Genomic DNA, 12629 nt, shown 5'->3' with positions numbered 1-12629 from the left:
AATATAGGAATGGAGCAGGACGTGGCAAATGGAATTCAATACCAACAAAACCTGTGGAATGAGAATGGCTACAACTAAATATACACCCTATAAAGACTGGGGGGGGCGGGGGGAGGAAGACTGTACGTAATTCAAGTCAGTGAAGAAAAAGACTTGGGAGTGACTGTACAGAGTAATTAATCTGTCTCCAGAAAAGCACATTAATCGAATAATATTTTGCAAAACGTACAGCATGCTCCAAAGTATAGGACGGGCATTTAATTAGGTGGACGGGAACATGATAAAGAAGATATTGACCAGCCTGATTAGGCCACAGTTGGAATATGCATCAGTAATTTGGTGAGCATACATGAAGAAACCAACATGTCAATCAAGTGGAAAGAGTGCAGAGGTTAGCAACAAGAATGATAGGAGGTACCGTATGAGGAGAGGTTAAATAGGCTGGAATGAAGCATGTTGGAAGAAAGAGGAGTCACAGGGGATATGATAACAATGTTCAAAATAGTACATGGAGTGGACATATTGGATAGGGAGAACCTGATCACGATGGCATCCACTAATTACCTAAGAGGACACCCAAACAAAATATTGAAGGACTCCTGCACGAGCCACATTAACAAGTATGTATGTATGTATGTATAGCTTCCCGTATCGGAGCATTGATGCATGGAACAAACTGAGCGTGGATGTGGTGTGTGCGGCGACTGTCACTCAAATGAACCACAAATTGGACCAGTGTGGACAAACAGACAGGACATACACACCTACGGCTTGGACACACACACACACACACACACACACACACACACACACACACACACACACACACACACACACACACATTATCATTATACAAGTGTTTTCCTTTACAACTTAATTGATGGTGCGAGTTGGTGCCATTAAAATATAGATGTTAATGGAGTAATCTTTTAATGGCTTCACTGTATATATGGACAGGGATGTTGATTATTATTATTATTATTATTATTATTATTATTATTATTATTATTATTATTGTTATTGTTGTTTGTTTGGGTTGATATTATATACAATGGTTTATTTGTGTGTGAGAGAGAGAGAGAGAGAGAGAGAGAGAGAATATATGAAGTCTAATCTAATGTTATTAATAATAATAATAATAATAATAATTACAACTACAACTACACATAATATTATATACATATATATAACATTACAAGAATATACATAATAATAATAATAATAATAATAATAATAATAATAATAACAATAATTACAACTACACATAATATTACATACATATATATAACATTACAAGAATATACATAATAATAATAATAATAATAATAATGATAATAATAATAATTGTAATAATAGACCAATTTATATAATTATGTATCTTCGTGTTTATACATATTGCACTTAAAATTCTAGAGAGAGAGAGAGAGAGAGAGAGAGATAATAATAATAATAATAATAATAATAATAATAATAATAATAATTACAACTACAACTACATATAATATTATATACATATATATAACATTACAAGAATATACATAATAATAATAATAATAATAATAATTGTAATAATAGACCAATTTATATAATTATGTATCTTCGTGTTTATATATATTGCACTTAAAATTCGAGAGAGAGAGAGAGAGCAATCAAAGTAAACAATCAAATAGTAATAATATACATGAAAACAACATTTTAAAACAACACACACACCTTAATCTTGTGCCCTCCATACACCCTTGCTAATGTCATTAAAATGGTCTAATGGTACCAACTGTCTTAAAATGCCCTCAAAACATGCAAAACTGTCTTAAACTGGCCTAAAAACATGCCAAGTTATCTTAAACTACCCTCAAAACATGCCAAACTGTCTTAACATGCCCTCAAAACATACCAAAATGTCTTAAACTGCCATTAAAACATGCTAAGCTGTCTTAAAATGTCCTTAAAACATGCCAAACTGTCTTATAATGCATTAAAAATATGCCAAACTGTCTTAAACTGCCCTATAAACATGCCAAGCTGTGTAAAACTATCCTCAAAACATGCCAAACAGTATTAACATGCCCTCAAAACATACCAAACTGTCTTAAACTGCCATTAAAACATGCCAAGCTGTCTTAAAATGTCCTCAAAACATGCCAAATTGTCTTATAGGGCCCTTAAAACATGCCAAACTGTCTTAAACTGCCATAAAAACTTGCCAAGCTATCTTAAACTACCCTCAAAACATGCCAAACTGTCTTAACATGCCCTCAAAACATACCAAAATGTCTTAAACTGCCATTAAAACATGCCAAGCTGTCTTAAAATGTCCTTAAAACATGCCAAACTGTCTTATAATGCATTAAAAATATGCCAAACTGTCTTAAACTGCCCTATAAACATGCCAAGCTGTGTAAAACTATCCTCAAAACATGCCAAACAGTATTAACATGCCCTCAAAACATACCAAACTGTCTTAAACTGCCATTAAAACATGCCAAGCTGTCTTAAAATGTCCTTAAAACATGCCAAACTGTCTTATAATGCATTAAAAATAAGCCAAACTGTCTTAAACTGCCCTATAAACATGCCAAGCTGTGTAAAACTATCCTCAAAACATGCCAAACAGTATTAACATGCCCTCAAAACATGCCAAACTGTCTTAAACTGCCATTAAAACATGCCAAGCTGTCTTAAAATGTCCTCAAAACATGCCAAATTGTCTTATAGTGCCCTAAAAACATGCCAAGCTGTCTTAAACTGCCCTAAAAACATGCCAAGCTGTCTAAAACTACTGTCAAAACATGCCAAACTGTCTTAACATGCCCTCAAAACATACCAAACTGTCTTAAACTGCCATTAAAACATGCCAAACTGTCTTATAATGCCCTAAAAACATGCCAAGCTGTCTTAAACTGCCCTAAAAACATGCCAAGCTGTCTTAAACTACCCTCAAAACATGCCAAACTGTCTTAAACATCCTCAAAACATGCCAAACTGTCTTAAACTGGCCTAAAAACATGCCAAACTGTCTGATAATGCCCTAAAAACATATCAAACTGTCTTAAACTGCCCTTAAAACATGCCACGCTGTCTTAAACTACCCTCAAAACATGCAAAACTGTCTTAAACTATCCTCAAAACATGCCAAACTGTCTTATAATGCCCTCAAAACACATCAAATCGTCTTAAAAATTCCCTAAAAACCATGTCTCCATATTCCTTTTGGTTACTATTTGGTGATTTTCTAAAACTTCACAAACTCACGTGGGGGATTAAAATATTGAACACTGTGGCCATTATTCTTGTGACCTCCATAGACCCTTGTTAATGTCATTGAAATGGTCAAATGGTACACAAATCTCAAGGTAAAAATGTGTCCCAGTACTAAAGGGGTTAATATAGTGAAGACTGTGGCCATTATTCTTGTGACCTCCATAGGACCTTGTTAATGTCATTGAAATGGTCTAATGGTACACAAATCTCAGGTAAAAATGTGTCCCAGTACTAAAGGGGTTAATATCGTGAAGACTGTGGCCATTAATCTTTTGACCTCCATACACCCTTGCTGATATCAATAAAATGGTTTAATGGTACACAAATTTCAAGGTAAAAATGTGTCCCAGTACTGAAGGGGTTAAGGAACATTCATAGAAGCAATCTACATAGTAAGATACACTCTTTATACACCCCTGACCTTCATTACTGGGACACATTTCTACCTTGAGATTTGTGTACCATTAGACCATTTTATTGACACTTGGAAAGGTCTATAAAAGGCAGAAGATTAATGGCCACAATCTTCACTGTTTTAACCCCTTCAGTACTGGGACACATTTTCACCTTGAGATTTGTGTACCATTAGACCATTAGGACATTAGGAAAGGTCTATGGAGGTCACAAGATTAATAGCCACAGTCTAAACCATTTTAACCCCTTCAGTACAGGGACACATTTTCACCTTGAGATTTGTGTACCATTAGACCATTTTATTGACATTAGTAAGGGTCTATGGAGATAACAAGATTAATGGCCACAGTCTTCACTATTTTAACCCCTTCAGTACCAGGACACATTTTTACCTTGAGTTTTGTGTATCATTAGACCATTTTATTGACATTAGCAAGGGTCTATGGAGGTCACAACATTAATGGCCATAGTGGCATAGTCTTCACCATTTTAACCCCTTCAGTACTGGGACACATTTCTACCTAGAGATTTGTGTACCATTTGACCATTTTATTGACATTAGGAAGGATCTATAGATGTCAGAAGATTAATGGCCATAGTCTTCACTGTTTTAATCCCCACACAAGTTTGTGGAGGTGTATAAAATCACTAAACAGTCACCACAAGGAATATGGAAATGCATCAAGGCACTCAAGGGCTTAAGTGTGTTTCTTATGGTTCTAGAGACAGAATGACAAGACTTCTACAATACTAACTGGAGAAACACTCTTGAAACACCACCAGTCATCTCTGCAGCCTTGGAAAACAGTCATGGTGAGAGAATAAAGCATTTTTAAGTGTGTTTTTATGGTTCTAGAGGCAGAGTGGCAACATTTCTATATTATAACTGGAGAAACAGTCTTGAAAACCCACTGGTCATCTCTGTGGCCTTGAAAAACAGTCGTGGTGAAAGAATAAAGCATTTTTAAGTGTGTTTTTATGGTTCTAGAGGCAGAGTGGCAAGATTTCTATATTATTAACAGGAGTAACATTCTTGAAAACCCTGCTAGTCACCTGTGGCCTTGGAAATTAGTCATGGTGGAGAATAAAGCTTTCCCTCTGAGCTCAGTAAGTGAATGAGTGAGTGAGTGCTGAGTGAATCTCTTAACCCCTTCGCGCCGGATGTTAAAAAAGCCCGCCTGTATGATATACGGGTGGTAGTGCCCTGCGCTGGAAACTCGTGCAACCTTGTCATACTTGTCATCTTTGTGTATTATGCTGCTATTTTTTAGTCACTATATCGCCTTCGAAGAGGAAAGTGGACGCTTCTCTCTTCGGAGAGAGAGACAGAGAGAGAGAGAGAGAGAGAGAGGGAGGGGGGGGAACTGTCTATGCCATTGGGTAATTTTAGACACAAGGCGGGACACATGTAGCTTATCTTTAGTGATTGGTGGAGACAAGGATGGTGAGAGGAGCACTAGGATTTGAAGGACAGCATACGGCGTGTGTAGTTGGTATCCAACACACTATACGGGACAACTGAACTGAAGAAAGCTCAGAAAAGAAATATGACACCTGCGTAGGCGTCACCGTATATGCTACTAGGGCTTCATGACGCCTACATAGGCGTCACCGTATTGAAGGAGTTAACAAGCACACTGCATCTTTGCCCAGAGAATCCAACACTTGCATCACAAACTCATGTGGGGGATTAAAATAGTGAAGACTGTGCCCATTAATCTTGTCACCTCCATACACCCTTTCTAATGTCAATAAAATGGTATTATCACAGCCAAACTTTCTTCAAATGCCATCAAAAACATGCCAAATGGTCTTAAAATATCATAAAAACATGCCAAATTGTCTTAAATGCCCTGAAAAACATGCCAAACTCTTAAAATACCATAAAAACATGCCAAATGGTCTTAAAATACCATAAAACATGCAAACTGTCTTAAAATGCCCTGAAAAACATGTCCTTAAAAAAAAAACATGCCAAACTGCTAATCTAACCTAACTGTTCTTCATGGTTCCAGGTGTTGTCTTGTAACATAACATAACATAACATAAATAATAGGATAACAAAGGGCCACCAGGGCCCATCTAGGTTATCCTGTATCAGTCGCACAGCGACCTCGTCATCAGTACTTAAAGATACACTTACAAGTACACAATACATTATATACTAATTCTAAATATTTGGCCCATTAACAGGGCTAAGTCCTGCAGCGAAATCCTCTACAATTTGTGGTCCCCATACATGGGGATCATGTCTTGTTTAACTAAAGTAAATTTCTTATAAAAACTATCATGCAGTGCTATACATAATTATAAATCTAATGAATTTAAGTGCTTATCTAATCTGTTTTTAAACATTGTCAAAGTAGTGCTATTTACAACCGTCTCTGGCAATGCATTCCAGAAGTCTACCACCCTATGACTAAAGAAATATTTTCTTCTATCTAACCTGCAGCCTTGCTTTCTAATCTTCCTGCCATGATTTCTAGTCCTACTTCCCTCCTCTAAGGTAAAGAAAGATCTCACATCTATGTAGTTTGTATCTGAGAACATTTTAAATAACTCTATCATATCCCCTCTTATACATCTCCTCTCAAATGAAAACATGTTTAATTCCTTTAATCTATCTCTATACTCCAGGTGCTTCAAAGCTGGTATCATTTATATATATTTATATAAATATATATAAATATATATAAATAAATAAATATATATATATATATATATATATATATATATATATATATATATATATATATATATATATATATATATATATATATATATATATATATATATATATATATATATATATATATATATATATATATATATATATATATATATATATATATATATATATATATATATATATATATATATATATATATATATATATATATATATATATATATATATATATATATATATATATATATATATATATATATATATATATATATATATATATATATATATATATATATATATATATATATATATATATATATATATATATATATATATATATATATATATATATATATATATATATATATATATATATATATATATATATATATATATATATATATATATATATATATATATATATATATATATATATATATATATATATTCTAACTCCTCTCTAGATTTCTGGCATCTAGCCAATAATATCTCTAACAACTTTACTTCTTCGTCTTTCCTCCTTTACTTCATCCAGATGGCTCTACAGCTGTCTCTTCTTTTCTAAAGCTGAACTCTTCGCTCAAACCTTTGCTACCAACTCAACTTTGGATGATTCTGGGCATATTCCTCCTACTCCTCCACCCTCTGACTACTTCATCCCTAAAATTAAAATTCTTTATAAAGACGTTTTCCTGGCCCTCTCTGGCCTTGATTCTCGGAAGGCTTACGGTCCGGATGGAGTCCCTCCTGTTGTTCTCAAAAACTGTGCTTCCGAACTCGCTCACTGCCTGGTCAAACTCTTTCATCTGTGTCTCTACTTCTATTTATCCTTCTTGCTGGAAGTTTGCTCACATTCAACCTGTCCCTAAAAAGGTGACCACTCCAATCCTTCTAACTACCGCCCTATAGCTTTGATTTCCTGCCTTTCTAAAGCCTTTGAGTCTATCCTTAATAGGAAGATAATGAGGCATCTATCAGCTCACAACCTTCTCTCTGATTGCCAGTATGGTTTCCGTAAAGGCAGATCTACTGGTGATCTTCTTACTTTCCTAACTGAATCTTGGTCATCCTCTTTTAGGGACTTCGGTGAAACCTTTGCTGTCGGCCTTGACATATCGAAAGCCTTCGATAGAGTCTGGCACAAATCTTTAATTTCTAAACTACCCTCCTACGGATTCTATCCTTCTCTCTGTACCTTCATCTCCAGTTTCCTTTCCGATCGTTCTATTGCTGCTGTAGTAGACGGTCACTGTTCTTCCCTAAAACTATCAACAGTGGTGTTCCACAGGGTTCTGTCCTATCACCCACTCTCTTTCTATTATTCATCAATGATCTCCTAAATCTGACTCAATGCCCTATCCACTCCTATGCTGATGATACCACCCTGCATTATTCAACAGCGTTCAACAGACGCCCAACCCAACAACAATTAAATGACTCAAGGCGAGATGCTATAGGACGCCTAACTTCTGATCTTTCACTTGTTTCTGATTGGGGCAGAGAAAACCTGGTTTTGTTCAATGCCTCAAAACTCAATTTCTACAACTATCTACTCGACATAACCTTCCAGACAACTATCCTCTCTTCTTCAATAACACTCAACTTCCCTCTCCTCTACATTAAACACACTCGGTCTATCCTTCACTAAAAATCTAAACTGGAAATTTCACATCTCTACTCTTGCTAAATCAGCTTCCAAGAAGTTAGGTGTCCTATGGCGTCTTCGTCCATTTTCTCTCCCTCCCAGCTGCTTGCTCTGTACAAGGGCCTTATCCGCCCGTGTATGGAGTATGGCTCTCATGTCTGGGGGATCCACACACAGCTTTACTAAACAAGGTGGAATCTAAAGCTTTTCGTCTTATCAACTCTTCTCCTCTAACTGACTGTCTTGATTCTTTAAGTCACCGCCGCAATGTTGCATCTTTATCTGTCTTCTACCGCTGTTTTCATGCTGTCTGCTCTTCTGAACTTGCTAACTGCATGCCTTCCCCCTCCTGCGGCCTCGCTGCACAAGACTCTCTACTTCTTCTCATCCCTATTCTGTCCATCTTCCTAATGCAAGAGTTAACCAGTATCTTCACTCCTTCATTCCCTACACTGGTAAACTCTGGAACTCTCTACCTGTGTCTGTATTTCCACCTGCCTATGACTTAAACTCTTTCAAAAGAGGAGTGTCAAGACACCTCTTACGTTAACTGGACCCTCCTTTTAGATTTTTTGTTTTCTCTTTCTACTTTCCTCTTAACAGGGCCTGGCAACCAGCGGGATTTTTTTTTTTCCAACACTTTGTTTGCCCTTGGCCAGTGCCCTTGTAATGTAAAAAAAAAAAAAAAAAATAAATATATATATATATATATATAAATATATATATATATATATATATATATATATATATATATATATATATATATATATATATATATATATATATATATATATATATATATATATATATATATATATATATATATATATATATATATATATATATATATATATATATATATATATATATATATATATATATATATATATATATATATATATATATATATATATATATATATATATATATATATATATATATATATATATATATATATATATATATATATATATATATATATATATATATATATATATATATATATATATATATATATATATATATATATATATATATATATATATATATATATATATATATATATATATATATATATATATATATATATATATATATATATATATATATATATATATATATATATATATATATATATATATATATATATATATATATATATATATATATATATATATATATATATATATATATATATATATATATATATATATATATATATATATATATATATTTATATATATATATATATATATATATATATATAAATATATAAATATATAAATATATATATATATATATATATATATATATATATATATATATATATATATATATATATATATATATATATATATTTATTTATTTATATATATTTATAAATATATATAAATATATATAAATATATAAATATATATAAATATATAAATATATATATATATATATATATATATATATATATATATATATATATATATATATATATATATATATATATATATATATATATATATATATATATATATATATATATATATATATATATATATATATATATATATATGGCGTGGGTGCCACCGGTAACAATGGTTGTATTGAACGATGCTCACCGAGAGTGGTTAGTTAGTCATTAAGTGTGTGTACTGCAAACAAGTGAGGGAGGAGGAGGGGGTAGTAGTAGGAGGAGGTGAAGCGGCAAATAGCGAGGCGCACGCGAACGAGTTGTGGTGTGGGCGTTGTCCAGGTGAGACGTGTGTGCGGTGGTAAGTGTGTGTGGCTGGCTGGTGCACTGCCTCCTCACCAGTTTGACTAACTTGTAAGGTGTTTGTGTGGTGGCCTGGTGTCAGTCCTCTCGTGGCGTTGTGTGTCGGGAAGGCATGTTAGACCCTGTACAGCGGTGACTGTGTGTGTGTGTGGGGGGCGGTGAAGGACCCTTGCTTAGCTGTTTCCCAGGGAGTGTTTTGAAATTCCGTGGTGTGTTTTGGAGGACAGGAAGTGTTGCCTGACATTTCGTGGAAATCTTTGTTTGTAGTGTTTCTTAACATTAGTTTTCTATTTGATAAAAGTTAATCGGCGTTGTTAGTTGCCATTCCGTATTGAAACCATGACACGCGTTAGTGTTCTATTAATAAAGCTCCTCGTGGCATGTTTGTTGAGGGCGCCACATGCTCACAACATCGTGGTGTAGGCGTGTCCACGACAGGGCTTGGGTGTGCATTGGTAGCAAGGCTGCAGGGTGTTTGTAGTGGCTTACGTCTCCCTCAGTGTGTCTCGGCCTCTCCTCACTGAGCGGTGGCGTAGATGAAGCGAACCTCGGTATTAAGAGCTGCTTGCGGGGTTGTTAGGGTTGTGGGGTGTTGCATTGTGTGAGGGAGTGGCTGGGTGGCGTGACGCTGCGTGTGGGGTTGTTAGGGTTGTGGGGTGTTGCATTGTGTGAGGGAGTGGCTGGGTGGCGTGACGCTGCGTGTGGGGTTGTTAGGGTTGTGGGGTGTTGCATTGTGTGAGGGAGTGGCTGGGTGGCGTGACGCTGCGTGTGGGGTTGTTAGGGTTGTGGGGTGTTGCATTGTGTGAGGGAGTGGCTGGGTGGCGTGACGCTGCGTGTGGGGTTGTTAGGGTTGTGGGATGTTGCATTGTGTGAGGGAGTGGCTGGGTGGCGTGACGCTGCGTGTGGGGTTGTTAGGGTTGTGGTGGTGGTGTGTGAGGAGTGGCTGGGTGGCGTGACGCTGCGTGTGGGGTTGTTAGGGTTGTGGTGGTGTGTGTGAGGAGTGGCTGGGTGGCGTGACGCTGCGTGTGGGGTTGTTAGGGTTGTGGTGGTGGTGTGTGAGGGAGTGGCTGGGTGGCGTGACGCTGCGTGTGGGGTTGTTAGGGTTGTGGTGGTGGTGTGTGAGGGAGTGGCTGGGTGGCGTGACACTTCAGCTAGTTTCGTATGTGCTGTGAACCAGTGTACCATACAATGTAAAGCGTCAAACAAGGGTTTTAGTGGTGAAACGTCACGGCACGGTTGGGGATAGAGCCATCACAGTCGTTCTGAAGTGGTAGTTATGTGAATGGAGGACTCGTTGTTGTATCATTGTTGTATAGGTGTTACAGACGCTGCCCTGTTCATGAGAACGACTGCGAGTATGTTGTGATAGGGAAGTGGAGTGGAAAGGACGGGAATGGTGGATATGTGGAATAAGTGGAGTATAAATGGACTAAGAGGTTGACGAGTGACGTGGGGGAGTGGTGTACAAGTTGTGTGGGGATGAGAATAGGTGGGGAGGACTAAAGGGAGCGTGAATGGATCGTGGCTAGAGGAGGCAGGCTGGGAACTGAATCAATGTGATAAAATGGAGGAGAGAGACTTGAGAGGGTGTGGTGTTAGTGTTTGTGACGGTTAGGACAGCATGGATAAGAGTGGAGAAGACGTGTAAGGAGTGGTGGTGGTGGTGGTGGAACTGTGTGGAGACGAGTGAAAGGCTGTGGGCAGTGGAGGAGTTTTAAGACAATGTGACGTGTTAGACGAGATAATTAGTGAACAAGATAATGCTGTTTTGTTCCATTTGTCCATTACAGGCGTTGACGATCCAAAGGCCTGACTCCACAGCGGTAATGCGTCCCCTCTACTATCAAGGAGACTCTACCTTGCACTACACCTTCACTGACAACGCCCACGATCAACACCTCTGCCTCACCACTACCGCAACATCAGAGGACTGTCTTGCATCGCGCCCAGACACTACGTAGATTTCACTAACCAGGTAGATGAATGTGTGGCAAGATTGGTTGTGTGGATGTGGAAGGATCGGGTGTGGGGAAAGTTTTGAGGGTGTGACGTGGTGTGGCTTACCCAGACTGGCGTGGGGGGTGTGAGAATGAAGGGATGCGAGTGTTTGTGTGGATGTGGGAGGATCAGGTGTGGGGGGAAGTTTTGAGGGTGTAACGTGGTGTGGCTTACCTAGACTGGCGTGGGGGTGTGTGAGAATGAAGGGATGCGAGTGTTTGTGGATGTGGGAGGAAGTTTTGAGGGTGTGACGTGGTGTGGCTTACCTAGACTGGCGTGGGAGGTGTGAGAATGAAGGGATGCGAGTGTTATGACATTAATGGGCCGGGATGCCAGATATACGTAGACATTGGAGACGCAGGGAGAAGGGTGTAAGCGAGTGTAAGTGTTAACGAGAGAGGGGGGCGAGTGAGAGGCTGATTGAGGTAGTGAAGTGTGTAATGTAGGACAGTGTGGCATGGTACATGTGCAGATAATCTATTCATTTGTTAATTTGTTTGTCCATTACAGGAATTGGCGATCCAAGGCCTGAGTGTAGCGATCAAGGGACTCCACCACCACTGCCGCCGTCCAGCGAGATTCGGCTCCACATCTCACACCTTCCGCCGCCGTCCCAACACCACCAAGGATTATGCACGGCACCTTGACCCTGCGCGGCCATCACCTACTGGGGGTGTCGGTGGCCAGGGTGGGGGGGGGGAGGAGTTGCGGGCACCGTGAGTCAGTCTTCCCTCATTCACTGTGGGTGGTGTGGTGCGGTGCCATTACTCCATTGTAATAAACTGTCTTCACTGCCTCATTGTGGTGTTCTCACTGTACTAAAAGCTGTTGTCAATAAATAATAAATTGTGTAGAAAT

At 37.4% G+C, this 12629-nt stretch overlaps 1 long non-coding RNA gene across 6 annotated transcripts; it reads left to right on the top strand.

The window, feature by feature from the left end:
- Positions 1–4470: 4470 nt before the first annotated feature.
- On the top strand, positions 4471–12629 carry LOC123500159. Of its 6 annotated transcripts, none has more exons than XR_006673197.1 (3): positions 4471–4488; positions 11564–11748; positions 12282–12629. It is a non-coding gene; the product is annotated as an uncharacterized LOC123500159 (long non-coding RNA). The 6 variants fall into 6 exon arrangements; XR_006673195.1 differs by lacking the exon at positions 4471–4488 and adding an exon at positions 9734–9752; XR_006673193.1 differs by lacking the exon at positions 4471–4488 and adding an exon at positions 9749–9771.

The sequence above is a fragment of the Portunus trituberculatus genome, chromosome 50, assembly GCF_017591435.1.
Source record: "Portunus trituberculatus isolate SZX2019 chromosome 50, ASM1759143v1, whole genome shotgun sequence".
In the NCBI taxonomy this organism is placed as follows: Eukaryota; Metazoa; Arthropoda; class Malacostraca; order Decapoda; family Portunidae; genus Portunus; species Portunus trituberculatus.
Note: the sequence above shows the minus strand (reverse complement) of the source record. Positions and strands in the feature narration are given on the sequence as shown.